This window comes from Pelophylax lessonae (assembly GCF_965119305.1).
Source record: "Pelophylax lessonae genome assembly, chromosome: 3".
Taxonomy (NCBI): domain Eukaryota; kingdom Metazoa; phylum Chordata; class Amphibia; order Anura; family Ranidae; genus Pelophylax; species Pelophylax lessonae.
This window is the reverse complement of record NC_138770.1, coordinates 39,999,399-40,024,037: the sequence shown is the minus strand read 5'-3', so window position 1 is coordinate 40,024,037 and position 24,639 is coordinate 39,999,399. Positions and strand designations below refer to the sequence as shown.

The following is a 24,639-nucleotide window of genomic DNA, read 5'->3' as shown; positions in this document are numbered from 1 at the left end:
AAAGAAGAAATCAGGGCGGCTAAAATAGAACACGAGAGACATATAGCGGAGGAGAGTAAAAAGAACCCCAAGAAGTTTTTTAAGTATATAAACAGTAAGAAAGCGAGGCCAGAACACATTGGCCCCATAAAAGATGACAAAGGAAATATGGCCACTGAGGACAGAGAAAAGGCGGAGGTGTTAAATAATTTCTTCTCTTTAGTCTTCACAAAAGAATCGGGGGCCTACACAAACCTAGCTTGTAAGGCCGAACTAAACAACACACCTCAGGAAATACCGCCATGGCTAACAGAAGATAGACTTAAAACTAAACTAGAGAAACTTACCATAAATAAATCACCGGGACCGGATGGCTTGCACCCGAGGGCTCTGAAAGAGCTCAGCCAGGTGATTGCCAGACCATTATTCTTGATCTTTAAGGATAGTTTACAGACGGGTATGGTGCCAGCTGATTGTAAAAAAGCCAACGTGGTACCAATATTTAAAAAGGGGCCGAGATGTATCCCGGGTAACTATAGGCCGGTCAGCCTAACATCTGTAGTCTGCAAGATTTTGGAGGGGTTGTTAAGGGACCACATACAAGACTTTAGTAATGAAAACTGTATTATTAGTAGTAATCAGCATGGATTCATGAAAAATCGTTCTTGCCAAACCAATCTATTAACCTTCAATGATGAAGTGAGCTGCCACCTAGATAAAGGGAAGCCTGTGGATGTGGTGTATCTGGACTTTGCAAAGGCCTTTGACACCGTTCCCCACAAACGCTAGTACAATCTCAGTATTTGCGGATGATACTAAACTAAGCATGCCAATATCTTCTATGCAGGATGTGGAAACCTTACAAGCGGACCTGAACAAAATAACGGGGTGGGCAACTACATGGCAGATGAGGTTTAATGTTGAAAAATGTAAAGTAATGCACTTGGGGGCCAGAAACCAGAAAGCAAGCTACTCACTAGGGGGGGAACCTCTGGGTGAGTCTAGGATGGAAAAGGACTTGGGGGTACTGGTAGACAACATGCAATGCCAAGCCGCTGCAAGCAAAGTCAACAGAATACTGGGATGTATAAAAAAGGGGATTCACTCCAGAAATAAAGAGATTATTCTCCCGCTCTACAAGACTCTGGTCCGGCCACATTTGGAGTATGCTGTCCAGTTCTGGGCACCGGTCCTCAGGAAGGATGTGCTGGTATTGGAAAGAGTCCAGAGAAGGGCAACAAAAATAATTAGGGAAATGGAGGAAATCAGCTATGAGGAAAGACTACAAGCACTGAACTTATTCTCTCTGGAGAAGAGACGATTGAGGGGGGATATGATATCAATGTACAAATACTGTACTGGCGGCCCTAGCATAAGGAACAAACTTTTCAGAGCAAGGGAATACAATAAGACACGTGGCCACTCACTAAAACTAGAGGAAAGGCGGTTTAACCTTAAAATGCGTAAGGGGTTCTTCACTGTAAGAGCAGTAAGGATGTGGAATTCTCTTCCACAAGCAGTCGTATCAGCTGGGAGCATTGATAGTTTCAAAAAGCTATTCGATGGGCACCTTGGAGACCACAACATACAGGGGTACACAATGTACGGTTAAAAGCAAACACACACATCATAGGTTGAACTGGATGGACTGATGTCTTTTTTCAACCTCACTAACTATGTAACTATGTAAAGGTTGATGGAACTTCTTAGAAAGGTCTAAACCGATATTCTTGCGGTAGAGTAAGGCCAAGGTACTGAGAGCTCCAAATATGAAAGGGCAGTAGTCAGAACTGATGCAGTGCCAGGTCGAACTGACGTAGCTGGAACAGGGACAGGCATGACTTGGCAGGAATGTTTAGCATATGCCGGACTGTAGCAGAAACCAGAAGTAGGCTGGACTAGAGGAGCAGGCACTTGAACAAGCTGGATTGAAGCATACTCCATACTCATTCACAATGGGGGGGGTAGTATCTGGGGGCCTCCTTTATATTAAAGGGGGCTTCCAGATTCTGATAAGCCCTCCCCACTTGCAAATTCCAACAAATGGTGGGCAAGAGGTGAGGACATGTGGTCTAGTATGGGGGGGGGGGGGGGGAGACATATTCTAATCCTCACATTTTTTCTGGATAACCATGCTCACATTAAGGGCCTGGTATGAATTTCCTGGGGGACCTCACTTTTATATTTTCTTACATGCCATACCAGGGTCTGGTATGCATTTTAGGGGCTCTACACTATTTATTTTCATCCTTGCTGTAGGATGTGCTACAGCAAAAGTGACATTTATGAAGAAAAAATAAAATAAAAACTTCATTCCTCAGAGTTCCCCCAGTACATGTCAGGCTAATAGGGGTCTGCCATGTTTTAAGTGGGCCTTTGGGGTCTGTGTGCTGTTATGTTCTTTAACCTCCTTGGCGGTATTCCCGAGTGTGGCTCGGGGTGGAATTTCAGTGGCATTAGCGGTAACCCCGAGCCAAACTCAGGGTACCACCAGGGAGCATCGCTGGATCCTGGTAGAGGGTACTTACCTTGTCCCCGGGATCCCGCGATGTGTCACTGCAGCATACGGCGGCCGGATCTTCCGCCCGATGCTGTGAGCCCCGGCTTCCGTCTCCTGCGACGTGACGCTCACAGGGGGGTGGAACTGGCGGCAAATTTGAAAAGTAAAACACACTGATACATTGTAATCCTATTGGATTACATTACAAAATAACATAAGTTGACATTAGTTTGCCCCCAGTGCCCTTTTCTGCAGTTTTACTGTATATATATATATATATATATATATATATATATATATACGTATATAGATATACACTTGTGTGTTTGTGTATATGTATATATATATATATATATATATATATATATACACAGTGCCTTGCGAAAGTATTCGGCCCCCTTGAACTTTTCGACCTTTTGCCACATTTCAGGCTTCAAACATAAAGATATAAAACTGTAATTTTTTGTGAAGAATCAACAAGTGAGACACACAATCATGAAGTGGAACGAAATTTATTGGATATTTCAAACTTTTTTAGCAAATGAAAAACAGAAAAATTGGGCATGCAAAATTATTCAGCCCCCTTAAATTAATACTTTGTAGCGCCACCTTTTGCTGCGATTACAGCTGTAAGTCGCTTGGGGTATATCTCTATCAGTTTTGCACATCAAGAGACTGAAATTCCTTGCAAAACAGCTCGAGCTCAGTGAGGTTGGATGGAGAGCGTTTGTGAACAGCAATTTTCAGTTCTTTCCACAGATTCTCGATTGGACTTTGACTTGGCCATTCTAACACCTGGATATGTTTATTTGTGAACCATTCCATTGTAGATTTTGCTTTATGTTTTGGATCATTGTCTTGTTGGAAGACAAATCTCCGTCCCAGTCTCAGATCTTTTGCAGACTCCATCAGGTTTTCTTCCGAAATGGTCCTGTATTTGGCTCCATCCATCTTCCCATCAATTTTATCCATCTTCCCTGTCCCTGCTGAAGAAAAGCAGGCCCAAACCATGATGCTGCCACCACCATGTTTGACCATGGGGATGGTGTGTTCAGGGTGATGAGCTGTGTTGCTTTTACGCCAAACATAACGTTTTGCATTGTTGCCAAAAAGTTAGATTTGGTTTCATCTGACCAGAGCACCTTCTTCCACATGTTTGGTGTCTCCCAGGTGGCTTGTGGCAAACTTTAAGTGACACTTTTTATGGATATCTTTAAGAAATGGCTTTCTTCTTGCCACTCTTCCATAAAGGCCAGATTTGTGCAGTATACGACTGATTGTTGTCCTATGGACAGAGTCTCCCACCTCAGCTGTAGATCTCTGCAGTTCATCCAGAGTGATCATGGGCCTCTTGGCTGCATCTCTGATCAGTCTTCTCCTTGTATGAGCTGAAAGTTTTAGAGGGACGGCCAGGTCTTCGTAGATTTGCAGTGGTCTGATACTCCTTCTATTTCAATATTATCGCTTGCACAGTGCTCCTTGGGATGTTTAAAGCTTGGGAAATCTTTTTGTATCCAAATCCAGCTTTAAACTTCTCCACAACAGTATCTCGGACGTGCCTGGTGTGTTCCTTGTTCTTCATGATGCTCTCTGCGCTTTAACTGCTTGCCGACCGCCGCAAGTAGATTTACTGCGGCGGTCAGCCCCTCACAGGCAAAGTGATGTATATATATACACGTCACTAGCCTGTGAGGCTCTGGGGAGCGAGCGCGTGCCGCGCTCCCGCGCGGTCACGGACCCCCCCCCCCCGCGCGTGTGACCGGCGGACCCAATGTCCGCCGCTCACTCTGCCATTGTCGGGGGAGAGGGAGAAAGGCAGGCGGCTTGTGTAAACAAGCCGCCTGTCATTCTCCCCGGTGTATGAATGATGATCATACGGTTCTACTATGTAGAACCGTTGATCACTGTTCATACATCTCAAGCCACAGCCAATCACAGTAGAAAGCACGCCCCTAGGGACACACATAGCCCCTCCCTCTCAAAAGTTAACCCCTTCACTGCCAGTGTATTTTTACAGTAACAGTGCATATATATAGCACTGATTACTGTAGAAATGTCACTGGTAACCCCAAAAGTGTCAAAAATGTCAGTCAAGGGTCCGATCTGTCCGCCCCAATGTCGCAGTACCGCAAAAAAAATCGCAGATCGCCGCCATTACGCGTTAAAAAAAACAAACAAAAATGACAAAAATCTTTCCCTTTGTTAGTAAACCCAATAACTTTTGCGCAAACCAATCAAAATACGTTTTTTGCTAATTTTTTTTTTAACAAACATATGTAGCATAAAACAAATTGGCCGAAAATTTTTAAAAATTTAGATTTTTACTTTTTTTTTTTTTGGGGAATTTCATATAAAAAAAATGTGAAAAATATTGTTATTTTTGCAAAATTGACGCTCTTTTTTTGTTTATAGCGCGTGATCAAAAAATCGCACAGGTGATCAAATACCGCCAAAAGAAAGCTCTGTTTGTGGGAAAAAAAGGACGTCAAATTAGTTTAGATACAGCGTCGCACGACCGCGCAATTGTCCGTTAAAGTCATGCAGTGCCGAATCGCAAAATACCCCCTGGTCGGAATGGGGGTAAAATCTTCCGGGGCTTAAGTGGTTAAACGGACCTCTGAGACTATCACAGTGCAGGTGCATTTATACAGAGACTTGATTACAGACAGGTGGATTCTATTTATCATCATTAGTCATTTAGGTCAACATTGGATCATTCAGAGATCCTCACTGAACTTCTGGAGAGAGTTTGCTGCACTGAAAGTAAGGGGCTGAATAATTTTGCACGCCCAATTTTTCAGTTTTTTATTTGTTAACAAAGTATGAAATATTCAATAAATTTCATTCCACTTCATGATTGTGTCCCACTTGTTGTTGATTCTTCACAAAAAATTACAGTTTTATATCTTTATGTTTGAAGCCTGAAATGTGGCAAAAGGTTGAAAAGTTCAAGGGGGCCGAATACTTTCGCAAGGCACTGTATATATGTATATATATGTGTGTATGTGTGTGTGTGTGTGTGTGTGTGTGTGTGTGTGTGTGTGTATGTATATATATATATATATATATATATATATATACTTTAACTAATTTATAGTTATTATATTATAATTTATGATTTTGTGTTTCAAACTTTATCATACCCAAGATGTTATAAAGAAGAACGCACAGTAAAAAAAAATCATATGTAAATAGTTGGTTTGGGCTGCTCGTCCTTAAGAATTACTAGCAAAATAATTGTACCGCTTTCAGCACCTAAAATCGGAAACAATCATACCGCCAGGGAGGTTAAAAGAAGGGAAATGTAATTTGCTGCCAACTTAACTCTTTTTTCCTTGGTGGCATTGGTACATGATCCCCAGGGAAGTGACAACCCCAATGCCATTTTTGACACCTTGCCTATTAACCCAGAAATGGGCATTTGTAATTTGTCAGATTCATCTCCCATTAATCTCAAAGGCATTCGGGTGTGACATCAATCCAAACCCAGGGCAGTTCCGCTCATCAACATAGTAACATTATTTAGAGTTCCAATATCTCACCTGTTTTCTGTAAATAGATACACATTCCCCGATGCCTCATGTTCTACAGATTTCTCATGTTCCCCACTACGAGCTAATACTTTGTACTTGTTCAACCTTCCAACCAGGAGGGAATGAACTTGGCAAGATACTCTTCTTATGTTGCGGGCGTGTGGCCTGGTATGTTTCCAGATGGGGCATGCCTGCTGTATGCTCAGATTTTTCTTTTTTTGCTTTGAAATCCCTCCGAAAATCCATACCAGACCTGAAGGGCCTAGTTTGAATTTTTTTGGGTGCCCTGTACCTTTTTATCAGTAGTCAGTGGGAGAAGGACATTCATCAGAGATGTATAGTAACGAAGTAGAACTACTTAAGTACTCTACTTAAGTACCGAAATGCGGTATCTGTACTTTCCTAGAGTATAATTTTTTTCTCCTACTTCTACTTTTACTTCACTACATTTTTTCAATGATTTCGATACTTCTACTCCGATATTTTCTTTTTGTGCTGCATAGTTACTCGTTACTTTTAAAAAAATTACCACTGCCAGAACAGTAGGCAGGTTGCATAAAGCTCAAAAAATGTGTATAATGTCATTTGTAAATCAGCGCATACGAAAATAAAGGCTGTGTATAATAAAAACTGCTATACCAAATCTTTCCAATAAAAAGAAAATATGAAACAAACAAATAAATGGTGCTACAGCGCTTAAAGTGCATCAAGAAACTACTAACAAACACAGGTTAATCATTTGAATAAATCATTTGAAATAATAAAAAACAATATGATGTTCAAACTTTTGACTTCTTTCTTTAATAACTACATAACACAGTACTTGTACTTCTACTTTCAGTACTTGAGTAGAAATTTTTTTTCAAAACTACTGGTACTTTTTACTTTTAGTACTTAAGTAGCACATTTTTTGAAAAAACTACTTGCAATACTTAAGTAAAAAAAATGTTGAATACTTTAGTACTTCTACTTAAGTAACTTTTTCTGCGAGCACTTCCACTTCTACTTAAGTCACTTTTTGATCGAGCACTTGTACTTTTACTCAAGTAGAAATTTCGAGTACTTTATACAAGTCTGACATTCATACATCATCACAAAATCATTGTTACTGAGAGACCGCAATTGTTCATTGCTAAAGGAACCCCTAGAAACCTTTGGAGGAACCTTGGCGGAGAAAGGCTGGAGTAGGCAGTAATATATTTCTATCCCCCTTTGGTGGGAGTGGAGATGACCCATCTATAAGGATATACAGTACATACACACACCGCACAAGGCCTATGTTCACACTATGAGACGTTTCTCAGGGATGCAGTTCCTCTGAGCTCCACAAGGTGGTGATCTTACTTGTACTGAGACATACAGGAAGCCTCTATGGAAGACAGGAAGTGATGTCAGGTATAAATAGGAAGTTCCAGGTGAGAGGTGAGTTGGGGGGAAGTAGAGAAGAGACATTGCTGGAAGTGGCAGCAGAAGAGGTAATAAGATCTTATTTTCTATTCACACCCAGTAACCCCCCCCCCCCCCCGTCATGTCCGTCCTCTTCCTCCATAGTCACTGTGACGTCTTTTATCTCCAGCAGATGATGATACACACATATATAGTGTGGAAACCTAGATTAACCCCTTCAGGGACAGAACATTTCCCCACTTACGGGGCCGGAACATTCTTCATGTTGGAGATGTGTGCCACCTTCTCACCTTGGCAGTCTCTGGTAATGGGGGGGGGGGGGGGGGGGGATTTAGATTCAGGTTGTACTGAATGTGCACTTCCACATCTTTTCTTCAAAGATACCAACGCCCTTCCCATGCCCAAATACGGTAATACCTCCACCATGTACCCTGAGCTCCACTGCCCCTCCTGCAAGCCTGGGTCCAGAATGGCTGATGGAGTGGAGGGTGATCAGTTCTTGAACTCTCCTGTCCAGTGAATGAACCCAGAAGAGACGAGCATTTCATACAGTACCGAAACTAGGGGGGCGCCACCGCCAGCGCAAACAAGCTAGGCCTGGGCACATCTTGAGGGTTGTCGTGGATGCCAGTGCACTGACAGCTCAGCCAAGTAAACCAGCAGCAAAGGAAGACTTCCACCAGTGGCTTCCTCTGCTGGGCTCTACAGATAATGTCATCAGTCACAGCGCAGCAGAGTAGAGAGTAGAGGAAGTCTTCTTTGTTGCTCACTCTTTATTTACAAGTGTCAGCAATGATAGTCTGGACTGTCACTGTGTCTGGGGAAAGATCAGCCGACAAGATCAGCGAGAGAAGGGATAAATCTTCTACAGGATTCCAGAAGGGATCAAGCAGTAAGGTATTAAATGCCAGTGTCACCTACTGAGCACCACTGCTCCCCTCTCCCACTGACTGGCAGTACCCCTAATCTTTCCCCCTAAGCACCAGTGCCCCCCTTCTTCCCCCATTGAGCATGAGTGCCCCCACCCTCTTGTCCCCCCCCCCCTACTGAGCACCAGTGCTGTCATTATCCTCCTATTAAGCAGCACTGCCCCTTTGTCCCCCCACTGAGCACCAAAACCCCCTTCTCTCCCACTCAGCACCACTGCCTTCCTTGTTTACCCACTGAGCCCATGCATTCCTTGTCTCCCCCACTGAGGACCAATACCCCCAACCTCCCCACTGAGCACCACTTCCTTCCTTGCCCCCCCCCCCCACTGAGCACTAGTGTTCAGTTTGTCTCCTCACTGAGCACCACTGCCCCCCTTGTTCCCCCACTGAGCACCAAAACCCCCTTCTCTCCCACTGAGCACCAGTGCCCGCCCCCCCCCTTGTTTCCCCACTGAGCACCAGTCCTATCTTTATCCTTCTGTTGAGCACCAGTGCCCTCCTTGGCCCCTCCACCGAGCACCACTGCCCCCCTTGTGTACCCACCGAGCACCACTGCCCCCCTTGTGTACCCACCGAGCACCACTGCCCCCCTTGTGTACCCACCGAGCACCACTGCCTCCCTTGTTTACCCACCGAGCACCACTGCCTCCCTTGTTTACCCACCGAGCACCACTGCCTCCCTTGTTTACCCACTAAGCACTAGTACCCCCCATTTAACCACACTGTGCCCATGCCCTCCTTGTCTCCCCCACTGAGCACCAATACCCCCATCTCCCCCACTGAGCACCACTGCCTTCCTTGTCCCCCCCCCCCCCACTGAGCACTAGTGTTCTCTATGTCTCCTCACTAAGCACCACTGCAACCCTTGTTCCCCCACTAAGCACACAAACCCCCCTTCTCTCTCACTGAGCACCAGTGCTATCTTTATCCTTCTGTTGAGCACCAGTGACCTCCTTGTCCCCTCCACTGAGCACCCCTACCCCCCCCCCCTTGTCCCCTCCACTGAGCACCACTGCCCCCCCCTTGTTTACCCACTGAGCACCACTGCCCCCCTTGTTTACCCACTGAGCACTAGTACCCCCCCCCCCATCTAACCACACTTTGCACCAGTGCCCTCCTTGGCCCCTCCACCGAGCACCACTGCCCCCCTTGTGTACCCACCGAGCACCACTGCCCCCCTTGTGTACCCACCGAGCACCACTGCCCCCCTTGTGTACCCAACGAGCACCACTGCCTCCCTTGTTTACCCAACGAGCACCACTGCCTCCCTTGTTTACCCACCGAGCACCACTACCTCCCTTGTTTACCCACTAAGCACTAGTACCCCCCATTTAACCACACTTTGCACCCAAGCCCTCCTTGTCTCTCCACTGAGCACCAATACCCCCATCTCCCCCACTGAGTACCACTGCCTTCCTTGTCCCCCCACTGAGTACCACTGCCTTCCTTGTCCCCCCACTGGACACCACTGACCCTTCTCTCTGTACTGAGCACTAGTGATCTCTATATCTCCCCACTGAGCACCACTGCCCCCTTACTCCCACACTGAGCACCAAATCCCCCTTCTCTCCCCACTGAGCACCAGTGCCCCCCCCCCCTTATCTCCCCACTGAGCGCCAGTCCTGTCTTTATCCTCCTATTGAGCACCAGTGCCCCTCTTGTCCCCTTCACTGAGCACCACTGCCCCCCTTGTTCACCCACTGAGCACTAGTACCCCCCATCTAACCACACTTTGCGCCCGTGCCCTCCTTGTCTTCCCACTGAGCACCAATACCCCCCCCCATCTCCCCTACTGAGCCCCAGTGCCCCTTGTCTCCACACTGAGCACTAGTACCCTCCATCTAACCACGCTGTGCACCAGTGCCCTCTTTGTCTCCCCACTGAGCACCAGTGCCCCCCCTTTGACCCCCAACTGTGCACCAGTTCTCCCCCTCTCTCCCCCTCTGAGCACCAGTGCTCCCCTTATCTCCAGCACTGAACACCAGTGCCCTCTTGTTCCTCCACTGAGCACCAGTGCTCCCCCACTGATCACCCATGTCCTATTTTGTCCCCCCACTGGGCACCAGTGGCCCCCTTGTTCCTCCACTGAGCACTAGTGGCCCCCTTGTTCCTCCACTGAGCACCAGTAGCCCCCTTGTCTCCCCACTGAGCACCAGTGCCCCCCTTATCTCCTGCACTGAGCACCAATGCCCTCTTGTTCCTTCACTGAGCTCCAGTGCTCCCCCACTGATCACCCATGTCCTATTTTGTCCCCCCACTGGGCACCAGTGGCCCCCTTGTTCCTCCACTGAGCACCAGTGGCCCCCTTGTTCCTCCACTGAGCACCAGTGGCCCCCTTGTCTCCCCACTGAGCGCCAGTCCTGTCTTTATCCTCCTATTGAGCACCAGTGCCCCTCTTGTCCCCTTCACAGAGCACCACAGCCCCCCTTGATCACCCAATGAGCACTAGTACCCCCCATCTAACCACACTTTGCGCCCGTGCCCTGCTTGTCTTCCCACTGAGTACCAATACCCCCCCATCTCCCCTACTGAGCCCCGGTGCCCCTTGTCTCCACACTGAGCACTAGTACCCTCCATCTAACCACGCTGTGCACCAGTGGCCCCCCTTCTCTCCCCCACTGTGCACCAGTGCTCCCCTTCTCTCCCCCACTGAGCACCAGTGCTCCCCCTATCTCCCCCACTGAGCACCAATGCCCTCTTGTTCCTTCACTGAGCTCCAGTGCTCCCCACTGAGCACCCATGTCCTATTTTGTCCCTTCGCTGGGCACCAGTGGCCCCCTTGTTCCTCCACTGAGCACCAGTGGCCCCCTTGTTCCTCCACTGAGCACCAGTGGCTCCCTTGTTCCTCCACTGAGCACCAGTGGCCCCCTTGTTCCTCCACTGAGCACCGGTGGCCCCTTTTGTCTCCCCACTGAGCACCGGTGGCCCCTTTTGTCTCCCCACTGAGCACCGGTGGCCCCTTTTGTCTCCCCACTGAGCACCGGTGGCCCCTTTTGTCTCCCCACTGAGCACCGGTGGCCCCTCTTGTCTCCCCACTGAGCACCGGTGGCCCCTCTTGTCTCCCCACTGAGCACCGGTGGCCTCCCTTGTCTCCCCACTGAGCACTAGTACCCCCCCCCCCCCATCTATCCACATTGTGCACTAGAGCTGCACGATTCTGGATAAAATGACAATTGCAATTTTTTTTGCTTCGAAAAAAGATAACGTTTCTCAGCTTAACATCACCTTTCACATTTTACAAAAAAATTGGACTAACTTTACTGTTTGTTTTTTTTTTTTTTTTAATTAATTGAAGTGTATTTTTTCCCCCAAAAAAATGCATTTGAAAGACCGCTGCGAAATATAGTGTGCAACAACTATTTATAGCTATTTTATTCTCTAGGGTCTCTGCTAAAACAATATATATATAATCTTTGAGGTTTCGAAGTAATTTTCTAGCATAAAATTCTGATTCAAACTTGTAACTAACAAGGGTCATAATAAGGCTTAGTCTTTAACCGGTTGCCGACCACCGCACGACTATATACGGCGGCGGTCAGCCCCGGCCAGGCAAAGTGACGTATATATGTCACTAGCCTGTCACTTGCTTGGGAGCCAATAGCGGGCGAGTGCGTGCCCGTGGAGGCGCGCTCCCGCCCCGGCTCGTTCCCTAGCAAGTCCGTGCGTGTGACCGGCGGACCCGATGTCCGCCGGTCACTCGGCGATCGTCGGTGCAGAGGGAGAAAGGCAGGTGGCTGATGTAAACAAGCCGCCTGTCATTCTCCCCTGTGTAGGAATGGTGATCATACGGTTCTACTATGTAGGACCGTTGATCACTGTTCCTACACCAGTAGCCATGTCCAATCACAGGTAGAAGCACGCCCCTAGGGACACACTTAACCCCTTCTTCCCCAATAAAGTTAACCCCTTCCCTGCCAGTGTCATTTTGCAGTAACAGTGCATATGTATAGCACTGATTACTGCAGTAATGTCACTGGTAACCCCAAAAGTGTCAAAAATATCAGTCAAGGGTCCGATCTGTCCGCCGCAATGTCGCAGTACCGCAAAAAAAATCGCAGATCGCAGCCATTACGCGTTTAAAAAAACAACAAAAATGACAATCTTTCCTTTAGATAGTAAACGCAATAACTTTTGCGCAAACCGATCAAAATACGCTTTTTGCGATTTTTTTTTTTTTTCTTTTTTTTTTTTTTTACCAAACGTAACATAAAACAAATTGGCCAAAAATGTTAAAAAAATTTAGATTTTTACATTTTTTTTGGGGGAATTTCATATAAAAAAATGTGAAAAATATTGTTATTTTTGCAAAATTTACGCTCTTTTTTTTTTTGTTTATAGCGTAAAAAGTAAAAATCGCACAAGTGATAAAATACCACAAAAAAAAAGCTCTGTTTGTGGGAAAAAAAGGACGTCAAATTAGTTTAGTTACAGTGTCGCACAACCGCGCAATTGTCCGTTAAAGTCACGCAGTGCCGAATCGCAAAAAAAGCCCTGGTCAGGAAGGGGGTAAAATCTTCCAAGGCTTAAGTGGTTAAACTGATCTCATTTGTGGACCAAAGTTCATTCCTTTGATCTCTAAAAGAACAGAAGATACAATGTTTCTTTTTATCTCTCTTTTGCCAGGTGCTTTTTTTCTTTTTTGACAGCTGTGAGCAGGGAACGCTTTGCACTTGTTAAATGAATTGTGGAAATTTTGGATTAAGATCGTGAAGGGGGTTGAATCAAGATTGTGTTCCTCCACTGAGCACCAGTGCCCCCCTGTGTTCCTGCACTGAGCACCAGTGCCCTCCTTTGTTCCTCCACTGAGCACCAGTTCCCCCCCTTGTTCCTCCACTGAGCACCAGTGCCCCCCCCCTTGTTCCTCCACTGAGCACCAGTGCCCCCCCCCCTTGTTCCTCCACTGAGCACCAGTGCCCCCCCCCTTGTTCCTCCACTGAGCACCAGTGCCCCCCCCCTTGTTCCTCCACTGAGCACCAGTGCCCCCCCCTTGTTCCTCCACTGAGCACCAGTGCCCCCCCCTTGTTCCTTCACTGAGCACCAGTGCCCCCCCTCCCCTTGTTCCTCCACTGAGCACCAGTGCCACCCCCCTTGTTCCTCCACTGAGCACCAAGGGCATATGGGCAGAACACCACAGCAAGGGAAAGTAGCACTGGAAAGACTTAATACTCTTTCAGCAATGAGCAACAGGTGATGACTGATTACTATGAGCTTCTGGACTCCTGAGAGACACCAACTGCAGCCTATAGGTCTGGGAGCCACAGTGCCACCAGCAGGTGAACCAATTCTTGACAGTTCCCCCCCCCCCCACACACACACACACACACAGGACCGGCAGGCTGGGCGTCTGGCACAGGGTCCCCGGGGGCAGGCTCGGTGTCAGGCACAGGACCCCCCAGGCTTGGCATTAGGTACAGGAATCTCCAGGGCAGGCTGGGCATCAGGCACAGTACCACCAGGCTCAGCATCAGGCACAAGACCACCAGGCTGTGCACCAGGCACAGGACCCTTCGGGGGAAAGGCTGGGCGTCAGGCGCAGGACCGCTAGGCTAGGCGTCAGGCACAGGACCACCAGGCTGGGCATTGTGCACGGCATCAGGAACAGGACCATCAGGCGCAGGACCGCTAGGCTGGGAATCAGGCACAGGACCGCCAGGCTGGGCATTCTGCACGGCATCAGGAACAGGACCATAAGGCTGGACAGTGATTAGAGGGTGAACGAGGTTAGGCAGAGTATTAGCAGAATCAAACTGGATATGGTTAGCGGGTCGAATTTCAGTAGAGTCAGACTGGTAGTCTGTAACATTCGCTTGATCCAAAGTAGCTTTATGAATGGTCGAGGGCCCCCCTTGGCTGAAAGAGTCTGTCCCAAGGATGGATAGGGCTATTTAGACAAGTTTGAGCAGATGCAAATGCAGTAGGATGAGGCCTGGCCACTGTGAGTTCCAAATATGAAAGGGCAGAAGGTAAGGCGGAGGATGAGTCAGGAGTAGACTGACCCATAGTTAAGGCCGTGGCAGGCAGGTCTAGAACAGAAGGATTGGTATGGGCTTGACCAGAACAAATGGCATGGTGGCAGGCTTGACAAGATTGGCAGGTACGAAGGCAGACTGGACCAGATCGATCGGCAGGCAGTGGCAGAATTGTGCAAGTTGGAAAACCATTCTTCTTTTTTTTTTTAGGTTTAGACATTGAAGTTTTGCAAGTGATTGCAGGGCTGTGAGCAGGGTGTACAGCGAGGAGGAGTAGAACTGAGAGATGGTGAAAAGGAGGGAGTAGTTGCTGAGGAGGGTTTCTGAGGGCAACGGAGTAGAAGGGGGAAGTGCAGCTAGTGGAGGCAGGGCACTGACCTATGGTTGGAAGCAGAGTATACTGGACTGCAATTGAGGTTGCTATGGTTGACAGACAGGAAGATACTTGAGCAAGCTGGTGTCTTGCAGCAGTTGTGGATTGGTGCAAGCTGACTGAGGCTGAGTGCAATATGTCTGACCAGGCTTGTGTTAGGGGTTGAGCAAAACTCAGTTTACACCTTCCTTGTGTAACTAGAGAATGTACTGCAATAACCAAATCCAATAGCACGTATTAGGAACATGTTGCATAGTGGTTAAAGAACTAAGCTGAGTTGTCCTCCAAAAACCATACCAGCGATTCCACCTGAGCTTAACATCACCAAACAACATCCTGCCTTGATCAGCTAGGGAATGAGCAAGATGAATGCATTCTAACAACTGATCTCATCTCTGGTCTGCTCATTTAATGTTTGGGGGCAGTATTCCCTTTCCTCTTTCCTCTGTCACTAGCGAAGCATAGTATAACCTCCTCTGGGTGCATCTTACAGCAATCAAAAGCAGAGCTAAAAATGGCTTCCCTATGCAGCCATTCTGGTCTTTTCTGGCCTTGGCATTATGTCAGCTATACCGAGTGCATTACCAGAAATGTGTGCACTTAATAAGAACACAGGAATAAAAATAATATAAAATAATGTAATTTCTTAAGAATAAAGTTAAAAACAACAATATAAAAGCAGCTCCAATAGAACTGCATAAACCAAAGCCAGAGAATATAATGAGTGAACGAACAAACAATGAGCAACTACACAAACCAAATGTATATAGACAGTAGGATTTGACCAGGAAGCGTAGTCAGTGTCAGAGGCTGGATCATGCACAGGAGATCAGGCAGAAGGAGCAAGGGACACATGGGCAGAACACCAAGGCAAGGGGAAGTAGCACAGGAAAGACTAAATACTGTATTCTTTCAGCAATGAGCATCAGGTGATGACTGATTTACTATGAGCTTCTAGCTGCTGAGAGACACCTGCTGCTAGACACTGCAGGCTATAGGTCTGGGAGCCACAGTGCCACCAACAGGTGAACCAATTCCTGACAGTTCCCCTTTTGTCCCCCAACTGAGCAACAGTGCCTCCCTTCTCCCCGCAATGAGCACCGATGCTCTTTGTCTCCCCACTGAGCATCAGTGCCTCCCTTGTTCCCCAACCGAACACCAGTGCTCTCTTTGTCCCCTCACTGAGCACCAAAGCCCCCCTTCTCTCCCCACTGAGCACCAGTACCCTTACCTTGTTCACCCACTGAGCACCAGTACCCTTACCTTGTTCACCCACTGAGCACCAGTACCCTTACCTTGTTCACCCACTGAGCACCAGTGCCCCCTTTTGTCCCTCCACTGAGCACCAGTGGCCACTTCTGTTTCCCCCCCCCCCACACTGAGCACCAGTGCCCCCTTTTGTCAAAGTAGGATGACAAAGAGAGCACTGGTGCCCAGTGGGGAGACAAAATGGGGCACTGGTGCTTAGTGGGGGGGTCAAAGGAGGGCAGACGTGCTCAGTGGGGTGACAAGGGGGGGGGGTGCTGGTGTTTAGTGGAAAGAAAAGGGGCCACTAGTGCTTATTGGGGGGACAAAAGGGGGCACTGGTACTCAGTGGGTGAGCAAGGGAAGGGCACTGGTGTGCAGCTGAAGATAAGAAAGCAACCAGTGCTCCGTGGGAGAGAAGGGGGCAGTGGTGCTCAATGGAGGGACAAAGGGAGCACTGGTGCTTAGTGGAGGAACAAGGGGGTGCTGCTGCTCAGTGGGGAGACAGAGAGCACTGGTGGTCAGTGGGAAGAAGGAGGAGGACACACCCAAGGAGCTCTCTGTGAGATCCAGCCCTTTTCAAGCCTGGGCCTTGCTTGCTAGCTTGGCCCAGGAACAATGCCTGATCCTGGGGGAGGCCCTGGGAGGGACCCCCCTGATGACACGGGGCCTAGTGAGGAGGAGGTGGAGGACCTGTCTGTGGGTCCAGGCCCTGGTGAGAATGCGGATGTCTTCAGCCAGAAGGTTATCAATCGTTTTAGGGCGATTGGGAGAGCGGAAGAAAAACTTAAAGTTTTGAAGGCTGAACACAAATCCTTCAAAACCAAGTATTTCCAGGCCTGGAGTAAAAATCGCACAGCCATGAAGCCTGAGTTACAGGAATTGGAAGAAAAGGTAAAGGAACAAACTTTATTATTGGAAAGGCTGAAAGACAGAAGTGGAGCATTTAAAGAAAAATTTGACAATGAGAGGCGATTTACAAGCCAAGCATCAGCAAGCTCTGTGGATCAGCAGCCTCAGTTAATGGATGACCAGGCTCCATCTGCCTCTGCACCTCTCCCCCCATGCCAGAACTGGGAATCACCAGCGGCAACCAGCCAGGGGGTTGAGAGTGGACATGGATCCCTGACATTCATCCAGCAGATGGAGTCACCCCTGAAAGCAGACAGGTTTGTATTTTCTGATGATCCATCAGAAATCCCTGAGGATGGGCAGAGGAGATTCAAGTCAGCAAAGCCAGTAATGGTGGAGAAATCCCAGTACACCATGCTGCCATCCAACATGTCTGCCCCATCTGCTGTAGTGGATGGTGTCCCAGGTGAGAAAGAGCTCTGCATACAGCTACCTATTGGAGTTACCGCTGTGGAGAAACCGACAGACATGCAAGCCCCGGACCATCAGACGAATGTGGATGGACCTGCATTAAACACCCCAGGCATGGATTTTGCTGGTCTGGCTGAGACCAGTAGTCCCACGGCAAGCAAAATGGTTGCCAGCTCCAAAGAGCCTGCTTCATGTTCACCTGAGCCTCCCAGTCTTCCAGTGCTGATTGCTGATGGGGGAGGGGATCAACATAGTTCTGGAAGTGGAATGGAAGTAGCAATGGAAATATCCTGCAATGCTTTACCTGCTGCTGTGTTAAAACAGAATGCTATTTCCACAGCTGAAAACCCTGTCCTAGTGGAAGAGAAGATGACAGCTGGAGTTCTTACCAATGCAGCAGCAACTATGGATTCTGCTGTGAAGACAACAGCAATAATAAGTATCCCAGCAAGTATAAAAAATGACAATGTTAAAGCAATGAATGTGGTGGGTGGTGGTGAAGGGGTTAGTAATGCTGGGAAAAATAAAAATGACATTTCTCCTCCTGCTCAGCAGAGGAAAGATTCGATTGCACAGATCAATCCCGAATCTGTGCAATCGTTATCTGCTAAGTGTGTGTCAGATAATTTAAAAAAAACTGATGGATTTTCTGCTGGGAGGAATGTTGGAAGCTATGCTTCAGCTTTGGGGAGTCACACCAGGGTGGGTGGTGGGAATTCTGTTATTAGTCAAAATTCAGGGAGGTTTGGTGGGTATAGGAGGAGGAATGTGGTACAGTTGAGGTGGGTGGGGGATGGAACTCCACCTGTAAGGGGGAGGGTGGCTGAGTTGATTTTGGAAATGGGGTTTAAAGCTTGTGATATTTTTGCTTTAATTTGCCCGGTGGGGAGTTATGAATTCGATTTGTCGTTTGTAAAACCTGAAAGTTTGGATCTCTTCTGGGAGAGATTTAGGAGGTGCAAGGGCCTTCAGCAGTGGAGTGGTTTGGTGCCAAAAGTGATTTCAAGGCAGCCTCTGATAAAATCAGTGACCATTTTGGTGCGTAACGAATCCATACCAGAGGCTGATTTATTAGTATGGCTACGCCGATATGGCGAGGTCCTCACTCCACTGCGGAAGGTCCTTGATGAGCATGGGATATGGACAGGGGCCTGGACAGTGTCGCTAAAATTGGGGGTGCTGGGCGATGTAGTTCAGCACCTTCCCTGCTCAGCCTTTCTGGGTAGGGATAGGCTGACCATTTTCTACCAAGGTCAGCCTAAGGTATGTAATAAATGTGGTGATAAAGGCCACTTTGCATCGTCCTGCACCCACAAGAAGTGCTCACTGTGCCAGGATTTAGGCCATTTGGCCAGAGAATGCACCCAGATTCGGTGCAATTTGTTCCAGCAGCTGGGTCATCCATATAGCCAGTGCCCAGAGGCACTGCATAACTTGCCAGGATTGGAGACTGAGCTGCAGAGGCTTGATAAAGAAGATGAAGCAGCTGAAGTTAGAGAGGAAATTGTTGTTGCCCCTCCTGTGTCTGTTGTGTCAGATTCTGTTTCCCCTAGTGATGTGGTCCCTGAGTCTGTGTCTGTTGTGTCAGATTCTGTTTCCCCTAGTGATGTGGTCCCTGAGTCTGTCCCTCCTGTTGTTCCTACATCTACTGTGCGTAGATCCTCCAGACTAGCGGAAGCTGCTGGGGGGGCGGGTATAGTGGATCTTCCCCCTCGGCCTACTCCACCTCCAGTCCCTGTCTCTCGACACCGCAAACGCGGCCAAGAGGGTGCAGGGGTGCTGGATGGTGGTGGGGTCGATGGGGTTGAGGGAGGGGTGTCCATGTCCCATGTCTCACCCTCTGTTGTGGAGGATTCGGATGATGAGGGGTGGGAGAGGACAAAGAGGAAGAAAAAGAAGAAGAGGAAGACCAGTAAAGCGGTCACTTCTTCCTTACAGTTAGAGCCAGGAGGGGTTCCTCTTGGCAACACATTTTCGGTTTTATCAGGGGAGGAGTTAGTATCCGATTTATCTACTTTATCATCTATGGATGAGGGGGAGTCACATAGTGTAAAGAGAGCTGTTTCGGGTGATGAGAGTGTGGTGGAGGTTAAGAAACGACTACCCCAATCATCCTGATGGCAGTGCCCGCTCTGATAAAGGTGGCGACCATTAATGTCGCCAGCGTGAAATCTGCAAGAGCTCGTGATATTGCCTTATTTTTGCTCAGTGAGTTTGATGCTGAGATTTTATTTTTGCAAGAGACCTGGCTCAATACTTTGGCCGATGTCCATCTAGCAAAAAGGGAGTGGAGATGCGGTCCCTCCTTTTGGTCTCTTGCGGCTGAGCCTTGCAGCGGAGTTGCGGTTCTTTTTAAAACCGATATGGTAACGTGCCGGCGGATAATTGAGGTAGAAATGGGGAGATGCATGGTCTTAGACGTCTCTGTTAGGGGGCAGGACCTGCGCCTGATCAATATCTATGGACCGCAGTCAAAATGGGACAGGAAATGCCTCTTCACAAAGATCAAGCCCTTCCTTTTTACATCCCAGCAGGTTGTCTTTGGAGGTGACTTTAACACCATAATTAGGCCTGAAGACAGGAGGGTCTCCATAGACAGGCTGGGTTATGATAGCGTTTTTCTTAGAGATATGGTTAGACAAGCAGGCCTGGTAGATGTGCACATTAAGCACTGCCCTGGCAGCACGGGATTCACGTTTCAGAGAGGGAATAGTCAGAGTAGGATAGATAGGTTTTTTTTAAAGGAGAACTCTGCTTTCTCGGCTCCTGAGTTGAGGGCGGTGGAGTTCTCTGACCACTGTATGCTGTCTGTGACTCTGAATGCCTCGGACACTCCACCCAGGGGAAGGGGTACCTGGAAACTGAATTCGGCTCTCCTGGAAGATGTAGAGGTAAGACAATCCTTTGAGGATTTTTTTCAGGCACAGGTTTCTATTCTGGACTTTTGCAGCAGTAAGTCAGAGTGGTGGGAGCTTGTGAAACAAAGGGCGATTGGACTTTTCAAGGCCATAAGTAAGAAGAAGCAGCTTGGTATGTATATTGCCTACCAGCATTTGCGGAGGAAGCTTGATCGTCTTGTCTCGTATGGAGGAGATCCAGGGGAGATCTCGGAGGTAAAGCTTCTTCTTAGGAAGTGTCAATACGACCGGCATGCCTCCTTGGTTCTGGAGAGAGATTATGGGAAATATCACTCGCCTGATCCTTACCAGAACTGTAAGCAAGGCATAGCAGTTAAGACGGTCATAGGTCTGAGGGATAGTACGGGTTCCCTGGTGAAGTCCAGATCAGGGATCCTGGAGATCTTCAGGTCATATTACGCAGACCTTCTGGGAAGAAAGGACCTTAGTCGGGACAGGATGGAAAGCTTTCTGGATTCTACTCCAGGATTGGGAAATTATACATTGCCTTTGATGGATTTGACAGAACCAATTTCAGCGGATGAGGTAGTTTGTGCTATAGAGAAGCTGGCTACCAAAAAGTCGCCTGGGCCAGATGGGTTGACAACTGAATTTTACAAGTGTTTTAAGTCCATTCTGGCTCCCTTTTTAGCGGAGGTTTATAACAGCTGTTTAGATGAGGGTTCTCTCCCTCCCTCCATGAGGCAATCCGCTGTGATTCTTCTGTCAAAAGGTAAAGACCCCTCAATAATTGAGAACTGGCGCCCCATCAGTCTTCTCAATGTTGATAGAAAGATCTTGGCGAAGATTCTTTTTTGGCGCTTGTCGTCAGTAGCAGGCGATTTGTTGTCCAATCATCAGCACTGCTCGGTCCAGGGCAGAAGTACCTTTTCAGCAATTTTAGCTGTCCGGGAGGCTTTGGAGCGATGCAGGGCTGCTGGATGGAGAAAGTACTTGCTGGCATTGGATCAGGCGAAGGCTTTTGATCGAGTCAATCATGAGTACCTGTATTTGCTACTTGGTAGATACGGCCTGCAGGGGAGGTTTATTGATTGGCTGAAAACATTATATAAAGGGGCTGAGAGCTTCCCACTTGTTAATGGTTGGGTTGGACGGCCTTTTGAGGTTGGCTCTGGGGTGCGCCAGGGGTGTCCTTTGAGCCCCCTGCTATATGTATTCGCAATTGACCCCTTCATAAGAAGGTTAGAGAGTGGATCGTTGTGTGGGGTGCCTTTGGGCATTGCTGGTGTGCCGCCTTTGAAGGTCGTGGCCTATGCCGATGATGTGTCTGTTATTATCTCTGGGATGGAGGAGGCGCAGGAGGTGGTCTCTGTGATAGAGCAGTACACTGAGGCTTCTGGCTCTAAAATCAATCATGAAAAGAGTGAAGTTTTCTGGATGGGTGAGGAGGGTGAAAGCTTCGAACTTCCGGATGCCTTCCCAGAGCCCCAGCAGGAAATTAAAGTGTTGGGCATCAAATTTGGTCCTGGTGACTATGGTCATCGAAATTGGGAAAGCAGGTTGTTGAATGCCAATGCCAAGGTGGCAAGCTGGAAGAAATGGAAACTTTCCTTGAGGGAAAGGGTTGACTTGATTAAAACTTACCTGATCCCAATCTTTTTATATGTCAGCTTTGTCTGTATCTTGCCGGAATCTCTCTATGCAAGGGTGTACAGCTGCTTTTTCCAACTGTTATGGGGAAATAGGCTGAACCTGATTAAACGCAATGTAACTTACCTGTCCAGGCGGGAAGGTGGTCTAGGAATGGTCAACCCTATAGTTTTCTTTTCTCTGCTTTTTTTAAAGTATAATCTTGGTAATATGTTAGCAGAGACCCCGCCGGGATGGGTGGGTATTTTTCAATCTTGGTTTAGGCCTTTTCTGCGATGCTGGGAAGATGGCGGGCCAGTGAAAAGTCTGAGAGTCCGACATGGCAAGCTTCCGGCTTATGTTGCCCCGTGTCTGAAAATACTTAGGCAGTGGCAGGTGACAGTGGGGGATATCAAGTCCCTCCCCAGAAAGCTTCTGGAGAAGAGGATTTTGGGCTCTGCTTTCAGTGTGTCGCTGACCTTAAGGGATTGCCCAGGCCCCGTAATGAGGGAGGGGTTGCGTTTAATTAACTTAGGAAGAATCCCTTTGAAGTTTAGGGATCAAGCCTGGCTCGCTTTCCATGGAAGGCTCTATGTGAGAGGGAACCTGAAGCATCGCCCTGTGGATGATCGGGATTGTCCTAGAGCGGAGTGTGTTGGTAAAGTGGAGTCTATGGACCACTTTTTGCTCCAGTGTCCCTTTAACATAGAGGTGTATAAAAGGGTGGGGAGGGCTCTAGGCATCCCCTTTCTCTATCGCATGAGTTATGCGGAGTGGGTGTATGGGGCATTCCCGACTCGCTGGGATTTTGATTTGGATACACTTTTTCTAGTTAGTATAGTTGTCCGTTACTTCACGTGGAATGCACGGTGCCAGATTACCCTGCGGAAGAAAGTCCTCCCTGTCGAGGTGGTGGTGTACGATATTCTGGGTGAGGTTGGGAAGATTCGGGGTCTTGAGAAGGGCAGGGAGCCTCGAGCGGTCTGGATAAGGGCGTGGAGGAATATCAGACCTGCTTTTGGTGAACTGTCCATCTCTGGGTGAAAAGCTTTTTTCCTATGCTATTTCTTTCACACCCTTAGCTTTTGTTAGTTAATATCTTCATTTTTGAAGAAGGGCTGCATGCATAATGGGAGTGGTTTTTGTTTCTTGACCTCGCAGGTTTGATGTCTGGTGTGGTGGTGTGAGTCTAATTAAGATTATTTTTCCCGGTAATGATGTGTTTCATGATGTGAGTTTTGTTTTTGCTGTAAAGGCAGTCTTTATTTGAGAGCAGAATTTGCTATGTATTTTTTTTTCCCCTTTTCATGTAAATATGTATATATTTATTTATGTATATTGATTTTATGCTTATTGATTGCAAGACTTTTAATAAACAAAATTGGGAAGAGAAGGAGGTATTAGTGCTCAGTGGGTGAGCAAGGGAAGGGCACCGGTGCGCTGCGGGAGATAAGGAGGCAACCGGTGCTCAGTGGGAGAGAAGGGGGCAGTGGTGCTCAGTGGAGGGACAAAGAGAGCACTGAGCACCAGCTCCCCCCTTGTTCCTCCACTGAGCACCAGCGCCCCCTTGTTCCTCCACTGAGCACCAGCGCCCCCTTGTTCCTCCACTGAGCAACAGCGCCCCCCTTGTTCCTCCACTGAGCACCAGCGCCCCCCTTGTTCCTCCACTGAGCACCAGCGCCCCCCTTGTTCCTCCACTGAGCACCAGCGCCCCCCTTGTTCCTCCACTGAGCACCAGCGCCCCCCTTGTTCCTCCACTGAGCACCAGCGCCCCCCTTGTTCCTCCACTGAGCACCAGCGCCCCCCTTGTTCCTCCACTGAGCACCAGCGCCCCCCTTGTTCGTCCACTGAGCACCAGCGCCCCCCTTGTTCCTCCACTGAGCACCACTGCCCCCTTTGTTTCTCCACTGAGCACCACTGCCCCCTTCTCTCGCCACTGAGCACCGGTGGCCCCCTTATCTCCTGCTGAGCACCAATGCCCTCTTTTGTCCCCCCAACTAAGCATCAGTGCCCCCTTCTCTTCCCACTGAACGTGACTGATGGTTTAGTGTGCTGCTCAGGCTCAATTACTTTGGGGAGTAGTGTGGGTGATGCTGCATCCCTTGCAGGAGTGCCAGCAAGGGATAGAGCTCATCCCAACTCCTGTAGTCACTGGAAGCAAGAGAAAAAAGATACCTGGTGCAACACATCCACAGAGTCCTTTGGTGGTATGAGAGAGACAACTCTCCCACCAGGCCACGCCTCCAATGCGTTTTCGCTCCGAGCACCAGTGTCCCATTTTCAACCCCCAGTGCTCCCCCTTTGTCTCCCCATTGGGCACCAGTGATCTTTGTCTCCCCAATGAGCACCATTGCCCCCCTTGTCTTTCCAGTAAGCACCACTACCCCCTTGTTCCCCCACTGATCACCAGAGCTCCTTTGTCTCCTCAATAAGCACCATTGACCCACTGAGCATCAGTGCCCCCTTTTGTCCTCCCACTAAGCACAAGTGCTCTCTTTGTCTCCCCACTGATCACCTGTGCCCCCCTTGTCTCCCTACTGAGCACTACTTTCCCCTCGTTCCCCCATTGAGCTCTAGTGCCCCATCTCCCCCCACTGAGCAACAGTTCCCTCCTTGTCCCCCCACTTAGCACCAGTCCTATACACAGATTTCTTGGATGAATGTCTATGTAGATATTGTTTTTTAAATAAACCCCTAAGTAGTCCAATCTCTGCAGGAACTGGGCCTTGTCACTCCTGCTGCTGTTTGTATTTCCGCTCCCATTCGTTGCCGACCTTTGGCTTGTTCCTTGACTACGCTTCTGCTTGATACCAACCTGCAACCACTTGCTACCTACCTTTGTCTTGTTTACTGAGTAAGCTTCTGCTTATCCCTATATCTGCTACTGGACCCCG

The 24,639-nt window shown here is 48.3% G+C and overlaps 1 protein-coding gene across 1 annotated transcript in view; it reads left to right on the top strand.

Annotated features, from left to right (window-relative positions):
- The window catches only part of LOC309550721 (uncharacterized protein), a 79,241-nt gene that overhangs the window by 30,529 nt on the left and 24,073 nt on the right, over nucleotides 1-24,639 (top strand). The gene's annotated exons all lie outside the window — the stretch shown is intronic.